This window comes from Mustelus asterias, chromosome 14, assembly GCF_964213995.1.
Source record: "Mustelus asterias chromosome 14, sMusAst1.hap1.1, whole genome shotgun sequence".
Taxonomy (NCBI): Eukaryota; Metazoa; Chordata; class Chondrichthyes; order Carcharhiniformes; family Triakidae; genus Mustelus; species Mustelus asterias.
This window is the reverse complement of record NC_135814.1, coordinates 804,069-820,743: the sequence shown is the minus strand read 5'-3', so window position 1 is coordinate 820,743 and position 16,675 is coordinate 804,069.

The window sequence follows — 16,675 nt, the reverse complement described above, 5'->3', positions numbered from 1 at the left end:
ACACCAGGTTAAAGTCCAACAGGTTTATTTGGTAGCAAGTACCACAAGCTTTCGGAGCACTGCTCCTTCATCAGATGGAGTGGAAATGTGCTCTCAAACAGTGCAAACAGAAACAAAATCAAGTTGCAGAATACTGATTAGAATGCGAATCCAACAGCCAGCCAGGTCTTAAAGGTACAGACAATGTGGGTGGAGGGAACATTAAACACAGGTTAAAGACCATAAGACCATAAGACCATAAGACATAGGAGCGGAAGTAAGGCCATTCGGCCCATCGAGTCCACTCCATCATTCAATTATGGTTGATTTCAACTCCATTTACCCGCTCTCTCCCCATAGCCCTTAATTCCTCGAGAAATCAAGAATTTATCAATTTCTGTCTTGAAGACGCTTAACGTCTCGGCCTCCACAGCCCTCTGTGGCAATGAATTCCACAGACCTACCACTCTCTGGCTGAAGAAATTTCTCCTCATCTCTGTTCTAAAGTGACTCCCTTTTATTCTAAGGCTGTGCCCCCGCGTCCTAGTCTCCCCTGCTAATGGAAACAACTTCCCTACGTCCATCCTATCTAAGCCATTCATTATCTTGTAAGTTTCTATTAGATCTCCCCTCAACCTCCTAAACTCCAATGAATACAATCCCACGATCCTCAGACGTTCATCGTATGTCAGGCCTACCATTCCCGGGATCATCCGTGTGAATCTCCGCTGGACCCGCTCCAGTGCCAGTATGTCCTTCCTGAGGTGTGGGGCCCAAAATTGCTCACAGTACTCCAAATGGGGCCTAACCAGTGCTTTATAAAGCCTCAGAAGTACATCCCTGCTTTTGTGATGTGTATTGTCTCCAGACAGAACAGCTAGTGAGATTCTGCAAGCCCAGGAGGCAAGCTGATTACTGATAATGTGACATAAATCCAACATCCCGGTTTAGGCCGTCCTCATGTGTGCGGAACTTGGCTATCAGTTTCTGCTCAGCGACTCTGCGCTGTCATGTGTCGTGAAGGCCGCCTTGGAGAACGCTTACCTGAAGATCCAAGGCTGAATGCCCGTGACTGCTGAAGTGCTCCCCCACAGGAAGAGAACAGTCTTGCCTGATGATTGTCGAGCGGTGTTCATTCATCCGTTGTCGTAGCGTCTGCATGGTTTCCCCAATGTATCATGCCTCGGGACATCCTTTGCTGCAGCGTATCAGGTAGACAATGTTGGCCGAGTTGCAAGAGTAGGTACCGTGTACCTGGTAGATGGTGTTCTCACGTGAGATGATGGCCATCTAGATAAGAATGGTTTGATTAAGCAGACGCAGCATGGATTCATGAGTGGAAAGTCATGCTTGACGAACTTGTTGGATTTTTATGAAGATGTGACTAGTGCGGTTGATGGAGGGGAATCGGTGGATGCGGTGTTTTTGGATTTCCAAAAGGCGTTTGATAAGGTGCCTCACAAAAGGTTGCTGAAGAAGATTGGGTCACATGGAGTTGGGGGTAGGGTGTTAGCGTGGATTGGGGATTGGCTATCCGACAGGAAGCAGAGAGTCGGAATAAATGGGTGCTTTTCTGGTTGGCAGATGGTAACTAGTGGCGTACCGCAGGGATCGGTACTGGGGCCTCAACTATTTACCATTTATATAGACGATCTGGAGGAGGGGACTGAGTGTAGGGTAACAAAGTTTGCAGACGACACAAAGATAAGTGGAAAAGTGAATAGTGTGGAGGGCGTAGAAGGTTTGCAGAGAGATTTGGACAGGCTGAGTGAGTGGGCGAGGATCTGGCAGATGGAGTATAACGTTGACAAATGTGAGGTTATTCACTTTGGAAGAAATAATAGCAAACTGGATTATTATCTAAATGGAAAGAAATTACATCATGCTGCTGTGCAGAGGGACCTGGGGGTCCTTGTGCATGAGACGCAAAAACCCAGTCTGCAGGTGCAACAGGTGATCAAGAAGGCAAATGGGATGTTGGCCTATATCGCAAGGGGGATAGAATATAAAAGCAGAGATGTCTTGCTGCATCTGTACAGGGCATTGGTGAGGCCGCAGCTGGAATACTGTGTGCAGTATTGGCCCCTTATTTGCGGAAGGATATATTGGCCTTGGAGGGAGTGCAGAGAAGGTTCACCAGGTTGATACCAGAGATGAGGGGTGTTGATTATGAGGAGAGACTGAGCAGATTGGGTTTGCATTCGTTGGAATTTACAAGGCTGAAGGGGGATCTTATAGAGACCTATAAGATAATGAAGGGGCTGGATAGGGTAGAGGTGGAGAGATTCTTTCCACTTAGAAAGGAAACTAGAACTAGAGGGCACAGCCTCAAAATAAAGGGGGGTCGGTTTAGGACAGAGTTGAGGAGGAACTTCTTCTCTCAGGGGGTGGTGAATCTCTGGTGGAGTGGTGGAGGCTACCTCGTTAAATATGTTTAAATCACGGATAGATGGATTCCTGATCGGTAAGGGAATTAGGGGTTATGGGGATCAGGCGGGTAAGTGGAACTGATCCACTTCAGATCAGCCATGATCTTATTGAATGGCGGGGCAGGCTCGAGGGGCTAGATGGCCTACTCCTGCTTCTATTTCTTATGTTCTTATAAAGGCAGCACAGGTAACAAGGCCACAGCATCAACTTCAAACACATGGTGAACTGAAAGCCCAACATTGACATCTCCCAGTAACAAATTGATTCACAGCCTCTTAATCCATGCAGCAATCCTTAGAAAGGGATGTTTAGCTCCCCGTTACACAATCCACAACATCCCAAAACCAACCAGAGACTTTCTGAAATTTGATTGCTGTAACATAGGAAACAGGAGCCAAAACACCTTCTGAGAGTATGCGCTCTCCAATCCATCCCTCTCCTCATTATCCCTCCTCCACTCCCTGCATCTCACCTTATCTTGTCTCTCTCTCATCATCCCTCAATCCCAGCCTCCATTCCGCATGCCTACTGAAATCTAGAATGTGCAATAAGGCAGGTTTAATTAGTAATGCTGCAGCAAGGGAGCCACTGGGAAATAGTGATCATAATACAATTGAATTTTATCTTAGGTTGGAAAGTGACATACTCCAGCATTTCAAATTTAAACAACGACACCTAAAAGTTTAAAGTTTATTTATTAGAGTCACAAGTGCTGCAATTAAGTTACTGTGAAAATTCCCTCGTCGCCACGCTCTGGTGCCTGTTCAGGTACATTGAGGGGCAATTTTGAATGGCCAGTACACCTAACCAGCATGATTTTCAGACTGTGGGAAGAAGGTGGGGATGTGATCGGCGCAACTTGTGGGCCGAAGGGCCTGTTTGTGCTGTGGCTTTCTATGTTCTATGTTCTAAACCGGAGCACCCATAGGAAACCCACACAGGCACGGGGAGAACGTACAGGTTCCATACAGACAGTGACCCAAGCCGGAAACCTGGGTCCCTGGCACTGTGAGGCAGCAGTGCTAACCACTGTGCCACTCCAGCTGAAGTTGAATAAATTGACTAAAATATATGGAGGTAAATGAGCAGTGCAAAACATTTAAATAAACAATTCAAAATGTTCAACAAAAATACATTCCATTGAGAAACAAACACTCAGTAAGAAAGACCTATCCATGGCTCACTGGGATGTTAGAGATAGAATTAGATTCAAAGAAGAGGTTTATAAAACATTGCAGCAAACAGTTGCAAATCTGAGGATTGGAAGTGTTTTGGAAACCAGAAAAGGGCCACAATAAGGGAAAATATGACAGTAAACCAGTCAGGAACACTAAAAAATGTAAGATTTTTCTCAAGTATTAAAAAGGAGAGCAACGAAAACAAACTTTGGTCCCTTAGAATCAGAGACAGGAGAATTTATCATGGAGAATTAGGAAATGGCACAAAATTAGATATGTGCTTTGTATCTGTCTTCACAATAGAAGGCACAATCAACATCAAGAAGACTCAAATCCTTTACCAATCCACTGCAGGGAAGATCCAGTCTCTCCCTGTATCAAGATCAATGGAGAAACAGGGAGGAGTGACCATAACATGGTAGAATTCTTTATCAAGATGGATAGTGAGGTAGTTGATTCTGAGACCAGGGTCCTGAATCTCAGTAAAGGTAACTATGATGGTATAAGGCATGAATTGGCAATGATGGACTGGGAAACATTACTGAAAGGAAGGACAGTGAATAAGCAATGGCAGACATTCAAGGAACGAATAGGTGAACTCAAAAGTTGTTTATTCCTGTTTGGCGCAAGAATGGGAAGGGAATTATGGCCAAACCATGGCTTACAAGGGAAATTAGAGATAGTATTAGATTCAAAGAAGAAGTATACAAATTGGCAAGAAAAAGCAATAGACCTGAGGATAGGGAGCAGTTTAAAATTCAGCAAAGGTGGACCAAGGGCTTGATTAAGAGGTGACTTAATAGAGGTATACAAGATGATCAGAGGATTAGACAGGGTGGATAGTGAGAGCCTTTTTCCTCAGATGGTGATAGCGAGCACGAGGGGACATAGCTTTAAATTGAGGGGTGGTAGATATAGGACAGATGTCAGAGGTAGGTTCTTCACTCAGAGAGTAGTAAGGGCATGGAATGTCCTGCCTGCAGCAGCAGTGGACTCGCCAACATTAAGGGCATTTAAATGGTCATTGGATAAACATATAGATGATATTGGAATACTGTAGGTTAGATGGGCTTTAGATTGGTTTCACTGGTCGGCGCAACATCGAGGGCCAAAGGGCCTGTACTGCGCTGTTATGTTCTATGTTCTAAAATAAAGTATGAAAGTAAGCTAGGGAGGAACATAAAAACTGGCTGTAAAAGTTTCTGTAGGTATGTAAAGAGAAAAAGATTGACAAAAATGAATGTAGATCCTTGCAGTCAGAAACGGGTGGGGGGGGTGGGGTTGGGGTGGGGGTGGGGAGCGGTGGTGGGGGGGGTGGGGGGGGGTGGTTCGTAACAGAGAATAAAGAAATGGCTGAGGAACTAAATTCGTACTTTGCTTCTGTCTTCGCAAAGGAAAACATGAATAATGTGCCACAGGTTCTGAGAAACACAAGTTTTAGTGACGGGGGTGCAGAGGAGATTTACCAGAATGCTGCGTGGGAAAGAACATTTATGTTATGAAGAGAGGTTGGATAGGCTCGGGTTATTTTCGTGGAGATGGAAGAGCGACCTGATTGAGGTGTACAAGAATTTGAGGGACATTGGTTCAAGGTTAGGGGGAACTGTGAGGAAGAACTTCCTTTTTTTAAACCCAGAGGTTCATGATGGTTTGGAATGCGCTGCTTGGGAAGATGGTAATTGCAAGTTGCTTCACATCCTCTAAAAAGTACTTGGATGAGCACTTGGCGCGTCATAAGATTCAAGGCTATGGGCCAAGTGATGGTAAATGGGATTAGGTGGGCAGTTAGGTATTTTTTGTGTGTCGGTGCAGACTTAACGGGCTGAGGGGCCTCTTCTGCACTGTATGATTCTATGATTTTATGAGGAGCTGAAGGAAATCAGTATTAGGAAAGAAATGGTTTTGGAGAAATTAATGGGATTGAAGACAGATAAATATCCAAGGCCTGATAATCTTCATCCCAGAGTATTTAAGGAAGTGGTCCTAGAAATAGTAGATTCATTGGTGGTCATGTTGCAGCTGTACAAAACTCTGGTGTGGCCGCACTTAGAGTATTGCGTACAGTTCTGGTCGCTGCATTATAGGAAGGATGTGGAAGCATTGGAAAAGGTGCAGAGGAGATTTACCAGGATGTTGCCTGGTATGGTGGGAAGGTCTTATGAGGAAAGGCTGAGGGATTGGAGGCTGTTTTCGTTAGAGAGAAAAAGGTTAAAAGGTGGACAGTGAGAGCTTTTTTCCTCGGATGGTGATGGCTAGCACAAGGGGACATGGCTTTAAATTGAGGGGTGATAGATGTAGGACAGATGTCAGAGGTAGGTTCTTTACTCAGAGAGTAGTAAGGGCGTGGAATGCCAAGCCTGCAACAGTAGTGGACTCGCCAACATTAAGGGCATTTAAATGGTCATTGGATAATCATATAGATGATATTGGAATACTGTAGGTTAGATGGGCTTTAGATTGGTTTCACTGGTCGGCGCAACATCGAGGGCCGAAGAGCCTGTACTGCGCTGTAATGTTCTATGTTCTATGTTCATTTTCCAGAATTTTTTGGACTCTGGAATGTTTCCTACAGATTGGAGGGTAGCTAATATAAGTCGACTATTCAAAAAGGGAGTTAAAGAGAAAACAGGGAACTGAACTATAGAAGAGTGAGCCGAATGTCAGCAGCAGAGATGGCAAGGTGGCAGGACTTTCATGTGAGGAGAGACGAAATCAGTTACGAATATATTCATTGGAGTTTAGAAGAGTGAGAGGGCATCTCATAGAAACTTATAAAATTCTAAAAGGGTCAGACAGGCTAGATTCAAAAAGAATGTTCCTGATGGTGGGGGAGTCAGAACAAGGTTTTGAGGATAAGGGGTAAACCTTTTAGAACTGAGGTGAGGAGAAATTTCTTCTTTGACCAGGTCCCGCATGGGAGGTTAGTTAGGAAGGTTCAGTCGCTGGGTATAAATGGAGAGGTAGTAAATTGGATTAGACACTGGCTCAATGGAAGAAGCCAGAGAGTGGTTGTGGAGGATTGCTTCTCTGAGTGGAGGCCTGTGACTAGTGGTGTGCCACAGGGATCGGTGTTGGGTCCATTGTTGTTTGTCATCTATATCAATGATCTGGATGATAATGTGGTAAATTGGATCAGCAAGTTTGCTGATGATACAAAGATTGGAAGTGTAGTAGACAGTGAGGAAGGTTTTCAAAGCTTGCAGAGGGATTTGGACCAGCTAGAAAAATGGGCTGAAAAATGGCAGATGGAGTTTAATGCAGACAAGTGTGAGGTATTGCACTTTGGAAGGACAAACCAAGGTAGAACATACAAGGTAAATGGTAGGACACTGAAGAGTGCAGTAGAACAGAGGGATTTGGGAATACAGATACATAATTCCCTAAAAGTGGCGTCACAGGTAGATAGGGTCGTAAAGAGTGCTTTTCGTACATTGGCCTTTATAAATCAAAGTATTGAGTACAAGAGTTGGAATGTTATGGTGAGGTTGTACAAGACATTGGTGAGGCCAAATTTAGAGTATTGTGTGCAGTTTTGGTCACCTAATTACAGGAAGGATATCAATAAGGTTGAAAGAGTGCAGAGAAGGTTTACAAGTTGCCGGAACTTGAGAAACTGAGTTACAGAGAAAGGTTGAATAGGTTGGGACTTTATTCCCTGGAGCGTAGAAGAATGAGGGGAGATTTGATAGAGGTGTATAAAATTATGATGGGTATAGATAGAGTGAATGCAAGCAGGCTTTTTCCACTGAGGCTAGGGGAGAAAAAAACTAGAGGACATGGGTTAAGGGTGAAGGGTGAAAAGTTTAAAGGGAATATTAGGGGGGGGCTTCTTCACACAGAGAGTGGTGGGAGTGTGGAATGAGCTGCGAGATGAAGTGGTGAATGCGGGGTCACTTTTAACATTTAAAAAAAACTTGGACAGGTACATGGATGAGAGGGGTGTGGAGGGATATGGTCCAGGTGCAGGTCAGTGGGACTAGGTAGAAAAATGGTTCGGCACAGCCAAGAAGGGCCAAAAGGCCTGTTTCTGTGCTGTAATGTTCTATGGTTCTATGGTTCATCCAGAGGGTGCTGAATGTGTGAAATTCACGACCACAGAATTTAGCTGAGGCCAAAACATTGTCTGATTTCAAGAAGAAATTAGATATAGCTCTTGGGGCTAAAGGGATCAAGGGATATGGGGGAAGGGGGATCAGAATATTGAATTCGGTGACCGGCCATGATCAAAATGAATGGCGGAACAGGCTCGAAGGGCCGAATGGCCTACTCCTGCTTCTAGTTTCTATGTTTCGATTATTTGGAAGTTCAGTGGACATTTCTTCTCTTGGAACTAATTCTGCACCAACTACGTCTTCTGTAATTGTATTCACAACACCAGGGATTAAAGAGGTTGGTATTTCTGGAGATGATTCTGAGAAATCATTTCGAGATGATAACAGTTGGTCAACATGGCATCACCAAACTAGTTCATCTTCACTAACACTTTGATCTCATAGAGTCATTGAGTTATAGAGGTTTACAGTCCTTTAGCCCAACTTGTCCAATCCACACTTTTTTTAAATCACTAAGCCAGTCCTGATTGCCCACATTTGGCCCATATCCCTCTATACCCATCTTACCCACATAACTGTTCAAATGTTTTTTAAAAGACAAAATTGTACCCGCCTCTACCACTACCTCTGGCAGCTTATTCCAGACACTCACCATCCTCTGTGTGAAAAAATTGCCCCTCTCCCCTCTCACCTTAAACCATTGCCCTCTAGTTTTAGACTCCCCTACCTTTGGGAAAATATATTGACTATCTAGCTGATCTATGCCCCTCATTATTTTATAGACCTCTATAAGATCACTCCAAAGCCTTTCTACGCTCCAGAGAAAAAGTCCCTGTATATCCACCTCTTCTCATAACTCAAATCATCAAGTCCCGTGGCCCCTGCATCACCGGGCCTTGACCCACAGCCCTGGTCTCCCTCCCCCAGCAGCAGTCCTGATGCACTATCAATTACGACGCGAAGACTTCTGAGAGTGAGGGAAAACTAATAGGCTTTTATTCACAGAGAACAGGAGCACACCCTTGTAGCTGACCTGGTCTGGACTGAGGCAAGGAGGAGGGACCATCACCTTTATACCCCACTCTGGGTGGAAAGGGAGGGGTCTCAGGTGGAAAGGGAGGAGTCTCGGGCCAGGTGCAACATGGGTGTGTCCAGGCACATACATGTACTAACAGTGGTTCACCACATTCACCCCTCCTTTAAAAAAAGAGTCCGGCGGGGTGGGTGGAACCATATGTACAGGGGTATATATACATAGAAAAGTCACAAGCTGAGGTGAGGCATCGTCCCGTCACAGGTTCAGCCTGTCGGGTGGCTTGACCAGTCACTGTGACCGCCGCAGTACCAGTTGGGGGGTTGCTGCCGGTGGCAGGGTGGAGCCGCTCGAATCCGCCGTCGCCCCTTCTGGTCTGGTCCTGCGTGGTGACTCCGGGGGCTCAGGTGAGCTGCGTACAATAGGCAAAGATGTAAGCAGACCTGGTGCTACCTGAACAGAGGGGTTTAGGGGTGTGGGGTGGGGGGTCATAGTGGGCTCCGAGGCACCCGGAGGCGCCAGGTCCCGGATAGAGACCGTGTCCTCCCGCCCATCGTGGTATGCCACATAGGCATATTGGGGGTTGGCGTGGAGGAGCTGGACTTTTTCAACTAGGGGATCCGACTTATGGGGTCGTACATGCCTCCGGAGCAGAACTGGGCCTGGGTACGCCAGCCACGACGGTAGTGCGATTCCCGAGGAGGACTTCCTAGGGAAAGCAAACAACCGCTTCTGGGGGGTGGCGTTGGTGGCCGTACACAGGAGGGACCGGATTGAGTGTAGCGCATCGGGGAGTACTTCTTGCCAGCGGGAGACTGGAAGGCCTTTAGACCGTAGCGCTAGTAGAACGGCCTTCCAGATTGTCGCATTCTCCCTCTCCACCTGTCCGTTACCCCTGGGGTTGTAGCTGGTAGTCCTACTCGAGGCTATGCCCTTGGAGAGCAGGTACTGACGCAGCTCATCGCTCATGAATGAGGATCCCCGGTCGCTGTGGATGTAGTTAGGGTACCCGAACAGGGTGAAGAGGCCGAGCAGGGCCTTGATGACCGTGGTCGAGGTCCTGTCCGAGCAGGGGATGGCAAAAGGGAATCGGGAGTACTCATCTATCATGTTGAGGAAATAGATGTTGCGGTCAGAAGAAGGAAAGGGCCCTTTGAAATCAACGCTGAGGCGTTCAAAGGGGCGGGTGGCTTTTATGAGCTGTGCCCGGTCCGGCCGATAGAAGTGCGGCTTACATTCTGCGCAGACCGGGCAGTGTCTGGTTATAGACCGGACGTCCTCAACAGAATAGGGCAGATTACGGGCTTTAATAAAATGGTAGAGCCTGGTGACCCCCGGGTGACAGAGGTCATTGTGGAGAGTCTGTAGTTGGTTCACCTGCGCGCTAGCACATGTTCCGCGAGACAGGGCGTCTGGAGGCTCATTGAGCTTCCCGGGTCGGTATAAGATATCGTAATTGTAGGTGGAGAGCTCAATCCTCCACCTCAGTATCTTATCATTCTTAATCTTGCCCCTCTGCGCGTTGTTGAACATGAAAGCCACCGAACGTTGGTCCGTGAGCAAGGTGAACCGTCGGCCAGCTAGGTAGTGGCACCAGTGTCGCGCTGCTTCGACGATGGCCTGAGCCTCCTTCTCGACAGAGGAGTGTCGGATTTCCGAGCCCTGAAGGGTTCGTGAGAAGAAGGCTACGGGTCTGCCTGCCTGGTTGAGGGTGGCGGCCAGGGCGAAGTCAGACGCATCACTCTCCACCTGAAAGGGGATTGACTCACCCACAGCGTGCATCGTGGCCTTTGCGATGTCCGCCTTGATGCAGTTGAAGGCCAAGCGGGCCTCTCCCGACAGGGGAAAAGAGGTGGATTTGATAAGCGGAAGGGCCTTATCCACGTAATTAGGGACCCACTGGGCGTAGTATGAGAAGAAGCCCAGGCATCTCCTCAGTGCTTTAAGCGTGGTTGGGTGGGGAAGTTCCATAAGGGGGCGCATGCGGTCGGGATCGGGGCCGATGACCCCGTTTTCCACCACATATCCCAGGATGGGGAGGCGGTGTGTGCGGAAGACACACTTCTCCTTATTATAGGTCAGATTTAGGAGAGCGGCCGTACGGAGGAATTTGTTAAGATTGGCGTCGTGGTCCTGCTGATCATGGCCGCAGATGGTGACGTTATCCAGGTATGGAAAGGTAGCCCGCAGCCCGTTCTGGTCCACCATTCGGTCCATTTCGTGCTGGAAGACTGAGACCCCATTGGTGACGCCGAAGGGAACCCTAAGAAAGTGGTAGAGGCGGCCATCCGCCTCGAAAGCCGTATATTTGAGGTCCTCCGGGCGGATGGGGAGCTGGTGGTAGGCCGATTTGAGGTCGATCGTGGAGAACACCCGGTATTGCGCAATCCGGTTGACCATGTCGGATATGCACGGAAGGGGATACGCATCCAGCTGCGTGTACCGGTTGATGGTCTGACTATAATCGATGACCATCCGGTGTTTCTCCCCAGTTTTGACCACTACCACCTGCGCTTTCCAAGGGCTGGTGCTAGCCTCAATGATCCCTTCCTTCAGGAGCCGCTGGAGCTCGGACCGAATGAAGGTCCTGTCCCCCGCACTGTACCGTCTGCTCTTAGTGGCAATGGGCTTACACTCGGGGGTGAGGTGTTCGAACAGCGGTGGGGGGGTGACTTGGAGGGTCGACAGGCCGCAGGTGGTGCGCGGTGGGTAGTCCAGGAACTGTGGGTTGCAGACCGAGATCGGGGGAAGGGGCCCGTTGTACAGCAGTGTGACACTCTTTAAGATGGGTCATGAAATCGAGACCTAAGAGTACGGGAGCGCAGAGGTGTGGGAGCACCAGGAGCTTAAAATTTGCGTAATCAGTCCCCCGAACCGTAAGAGTCACCACACAGTACCCGATGACATCCACGGAGCGGGACTTTGAGGCCAAGGAAATGGTTTGTTTGACTGGCCGTACCGAAGGGGCGTAGCGACGCACAGTATCGGGGTGGATAAAGCTCTCCATATTCCCGCTGTCAAACAAACAATTTCTCGCACGGCCGTTTACCTGTATGTCCATCATCGACCTGGCGAGCTGATGTGGACGAGACTGGTCCAGCTGGATCGCTGCCACCGTAGATCCCGAAGAGTCATCAGCCGGCGTCCAAGATGGTGGCTCCCCTGTCTCGCATGCGGTCGGCTGCGTCCAAGATGGCGGCCCCCTTGACTCCCACGCGGCCGATGGCATCCAAAATGGCGGCTCCCCGGGCTCACACGTGGTCGCTGGTGTCCAAGATGGCGGCCCCCTTGACTCCCACGCGGCTGATGGCGATCGGGTTTTCTGTTCCCTCGGGTCGCATGCTGCGCTATTCGGTTTCGACTTTGCCTTGCAGACTTTCGCGTAGTGGCCTTTCTTTCCACACCCTGAGCAGAGCGCCTCCCTTGCCGGGCAGCGTTGTCGGGGGTGTTTCACTAGGCCGCAAAAATAACACTTCGGGGCTGCCGTGGCCGTTGAGTCATTGGTGGGGCGCTGTGTGGCGTAAGTCGGAGGCCCTCCTAGGTACTGGGATGATAGTGGCCGTGATCGGGAGTGTACGCCTCGAGATTACGTGATGCTACTTCGAGGGATTCAGCGAGCGCTACTGTTTTTGGAAGATCTAGCCCACCTTGTTCTAGCAGGCGCTGTCGAATATAGTTGGATGCGATGCCCGTAACGTAGGCATCGCGGATCAAGATCTCTGTATACTGCGCAGCGGATACGGCCTTGCAGTTACAGGCCCTGCCAAACGCACGTAGTTCGCAGAGGAACTGTGCGTTTGATTCCCCCGGCCGCTGTTTACGGGTAGCTAGCAGATGCCTGGCGTAGACTTCGTTCGTCTGTTGGCTGTATTGGCTCTTTAAGAGCGCTAGCGCGTCAGCGTACGTTTCTGCGTCACAGATGGTGGCGAAAACTGCGTCGCTTACCCGGGCGTTGAGCACGTGCAGCTTGTCTGCATCGGACCGGACGGCCGTGGAGGCTCCGAGGAAGGCTTCGAAGCACTTCAGCCAGTGATTAAAGCTGTTGGCTGCCCCCGGCGCTTGCGGATCCAGATTTAGGGTATCAGGCTTTAAAAGCTGCTCCATTCTGTTTTTTTTTCTCTGTGAATAAAATTGATGCGCTATCAATTACGACGCGAAGACTTCTGAGAGTGAGAGAAAACTAATAGGCTTTTATTCACAGAGAACAGGAGCACACCCTTGTAGCTGACCTGGTCTGAACTGAGGCAAGGAGGGGGGACCATCACCTTTACACCCCACTCTGGGTGGAAAGGGAGGAGTCTCGGGCCAGGTGCAGCATGGGTGTGTCCAGGCACATACATGTAGTAACAGTGGTTCACCACAAGTCCTGACCCCCCCCCTCCCCCCCATAGTGCTGACCACCCCTTGCATCCCCGGCCCCACCCCCCAGCAAACCACTCCGCCCCCCCCCCTCCCCCGGCTCTAACCCAGATGGCCAGCCCCAATTGTTGGCCTCCCTTCTTCCCCCACCGATCCCGACTGCAGAGTGGCAGCGGGACCGCCCCTCCCCCACCCCCAGAGAGCATGCCCCTGAGGCCCTGCCCTCATCTGGCCCGGTCTCCATTATGCTCCACCCCTTGGCACTGCCCGAAGACCAGTGGGCACAAGGAACCCCCTGGGCATTGGCACTTTTCCCCTTAGGCAGTGCCAGGAGGCCCAGGCTGGCACTGCCATGGTGCCAATGGCCAGTCCCCAATGCCCGACCCTCTGGGGGGGCCCCGACTGCCCCCTTCATCTAGCGGGATTGGGCCACTCGCTCCCCGCATGTGGGGAACTATAGTTATCCTCGCTGGAGTGAAATACTCCTGGCGGGGGAGAGACACTGGTGGGTCTGGGGACTTCAGTCCCGGGCCCATTAATAGCATTAAAATTATGTTAAAATTTGAAGCCTCGTAAATCCTGCTCTGCGCCTATTTCCGGCACGGACCTGATGGCCCCAGATATCATGGGAGACACGCTCTGAGCCGGATGCCCAGCGCGGATCGTGCTAATCCAGCCCCACTTAAATCTCCTGGCTGGCTGTGCTGCGCTGGGAGAACCGTCCCCACAATGTTGTACCAGCCTTTTTAAGGTTGCCACAAACTGAGCAATGCTTTTGTTCCACGTGATTCCCTCGGTGGAAATGAACTGATTGAAGAATTATGCTCTTCAAGAATCTTTGTCAAGTCATCATAAAGTTTGGTTTTTGCTTTGCTGGATGAACCATGTTCTGGAATAGATTAGAAGTTTTACTTCTCATTGTGCTAAGAAACAATGGTACGAGCAACTCGTCTACAATTCTATTTGCTTTTACAAAGTACTGAAAACACTCCATGATTCATTGTCTTTATTGAAAGGACCATGGACCCTCATTGACCAGCTGGTTCTCTTGCAGGCCCTAGCGACTCGAGACTGCTCAGTATTTGTTTACTGTCTACCTATTACTCCCTTTTTTATCCTGGAGACTGTTGACTTTATGTACTTTGTTTTTTCTCAAATGGCATGATGGCACAGAGGTTAGCACTGCTGCCTCACAGTGCCTTGAACCCAGGTTCAATTCTGGCCTTGGGTGACTATGTGGAGTTTGTATGTTCTCCCCGTGTCTGTGTGGGTTTCCCTTGGGTGCTCCGGTTTCCACCCACAGTCCAAAGATGTGCAGGGGTTAGGTTGATTAACCATGCTAAATTGTACCCCACCCCTTAGTGTCCCAGGATGTGTAGTTTGGGGATTAGAAATACATGGGGTTACAGCGATAGGGCCTGACTAAGATGCTCTGTCAGAGAATCGGTGCAGACCTGATGGGCCAAATGGCCTCTTTCTGCCTGTAGGAATTCTTTGATTCTTCGCTGATTCTATGGCCCCAGCCATACAGCAAAGCATCCATTCCTTTTAAATAAAGCAGAAACTGCCCGGAATCTCACCCTTCGCTGGTTGGAAAACCCCCTCTTTTAAAACCACACAGAGTTCCATTTTTTACTTGGCCTCCTGCACTGGCAGTGCAGTCTTTAATCCTGTTGTTGTTGCTTCTCCCCAGCCTTCTCATGTTCAAAGCCTGAAAGACGTGCTGGTTCGGTGCATTGACCCGAATAGGCGCCGGAGTGTGGCGACTAGGGAAATTTCACAGTAACTCCATTGCAATGTTAATGTCAGCCTTACTTGTGACTAATAAATAAACTTCTTTTTACTTTTTTAAGTGTGAGGATCCACAACGTCTTCTTTCCTCTACTTAGGATCTTTTCTTGATGTTCTCGATGAAACAAAATTCTGACTCAATTTTCTTTCTGTAATGTCCTAACCAGCCTCCCATCCATTGACTCTGTCTACACTTCCCGCTGCCTCAGAAAAGCTGTCAGCATAATCAATGGCCCCACGCACCCCGGACATTCTCTCTTCCACCTTCTTCCCTCGGGGGGGAAAAAGATACAAAAGTCTGAAGTCACGTGCCAACTGACTCAAGAACAGCTCCTTCCCTGCTGCCGTCAGACCTACCTTGCATTAAGTTGATCTTTCTCTATACCCTAGCTATGACTGTAACACTACATTCTGCACCCTCTCCTTTCCTTCTCCACATGTACTCTATGAACGGTATGTTTTGTCTGTATATCGCGCAAGAAACAATACTTTTCGCTATATGTTAATACATGAGGCCGAATTTGGAGTATTGTGTACAGTTTTGGTCACCTAGTTACAGGAAGGATGTAAATAAGGTTGAAAGAGTGCAGAGAAGGTTCACAAGGATGTTGCCGGGACTTGAGAAGCTGAGTTACAGAGAGAGATTGAATAGGTTGGGACTTTATTCCCTGGAGCGTAGAAGATTGAGGGGAGATTTGATAGAGGTGTATAAGATTTTGATGGGTATAGATAGAGTGAATGCAAGCAGGCTTTTTCCGCTGAGGCTAGGGGAGAAAAAAACCAGAGGGCATGGGTTAAGGGTGAAAGGAGAAAAGTTTAAAGGGAATATTAGGGGGGGCTTCTTCACGCAGAGAGTGGTGGGAGTGTGGAATGAGCTGCCGGATAAAGTGGTCAATGCGGGGTCACTTTTAACATTTAAGAAAAACTTGGACAGGTTCATGGATGAGAGGGGTGTGGAGGGATATGGTCCAAGTGCAGGTCAGTGGGACTAGGCATAAAATGGTTCAGCACAGACAAGAAGGGCCAAAAGGCCTGTTTCTGAGCTGTAATTTTCTATGGTTCTATGGTACAGAAAGAGGCCATTCGGCCCATCGAGTCTCCACCGAGCACAATCCCACCCAGGCCCTACCCCCATATCCCTACATATTTTACCCGTTAATCCCTCTAATCTACGCATCCCAGGACACTAAGGGACAATTTTAGCATGGCCAATCAACCTAACCCGCACATCTTTGGACTGATGGAATTTAATTTAGATAAATGTGAGGTGATGCATTTTGGTCGATCGAACCAGGGCAGGACTTACTCAGTTAATAGTAGGGCGTTGAGGAGAGTTACAGAACAAAGAAATCTCAGGGTACAGGTTCATAGCTCCTTGAAAGTGGAGTCACAGGTGGACAGAATGGTGAAGAAGGCATTCGGCATGCTTGCTTTCATTGGTCAGAACATTGAATACAGGAGTTGGGACGTCTTGTTGAAGTTGTAAAAGACGTTGGTAAGGCCACACTTCATAGAAACCCTACAGTACAGAAAGAGGCCATTCGGCCCATCGAGTCTGCACCGACCACAATCCCACCCAGGCCCTACCCCCATATCCCTACATATTTTACCCACTAATCCCTCTAACCTACACATCTCCGGACACTAAGGGGCAATTTAAGCATGGCCAATCAACCTAACCCGCACATCTTTGGAATGTGGGAGGAAACCAGAGTACCTGGAGGAAACCCACGCAGACACGAGGAGAATGTGCAAACTCCACACAGACAGTGACCTAAGCCGGGAATCGAACCCTGGTCCCTGAAGCTGAGAAGCAGCAGTGCTAACCGCTGTGCTACCGTGCCGCCCATGGA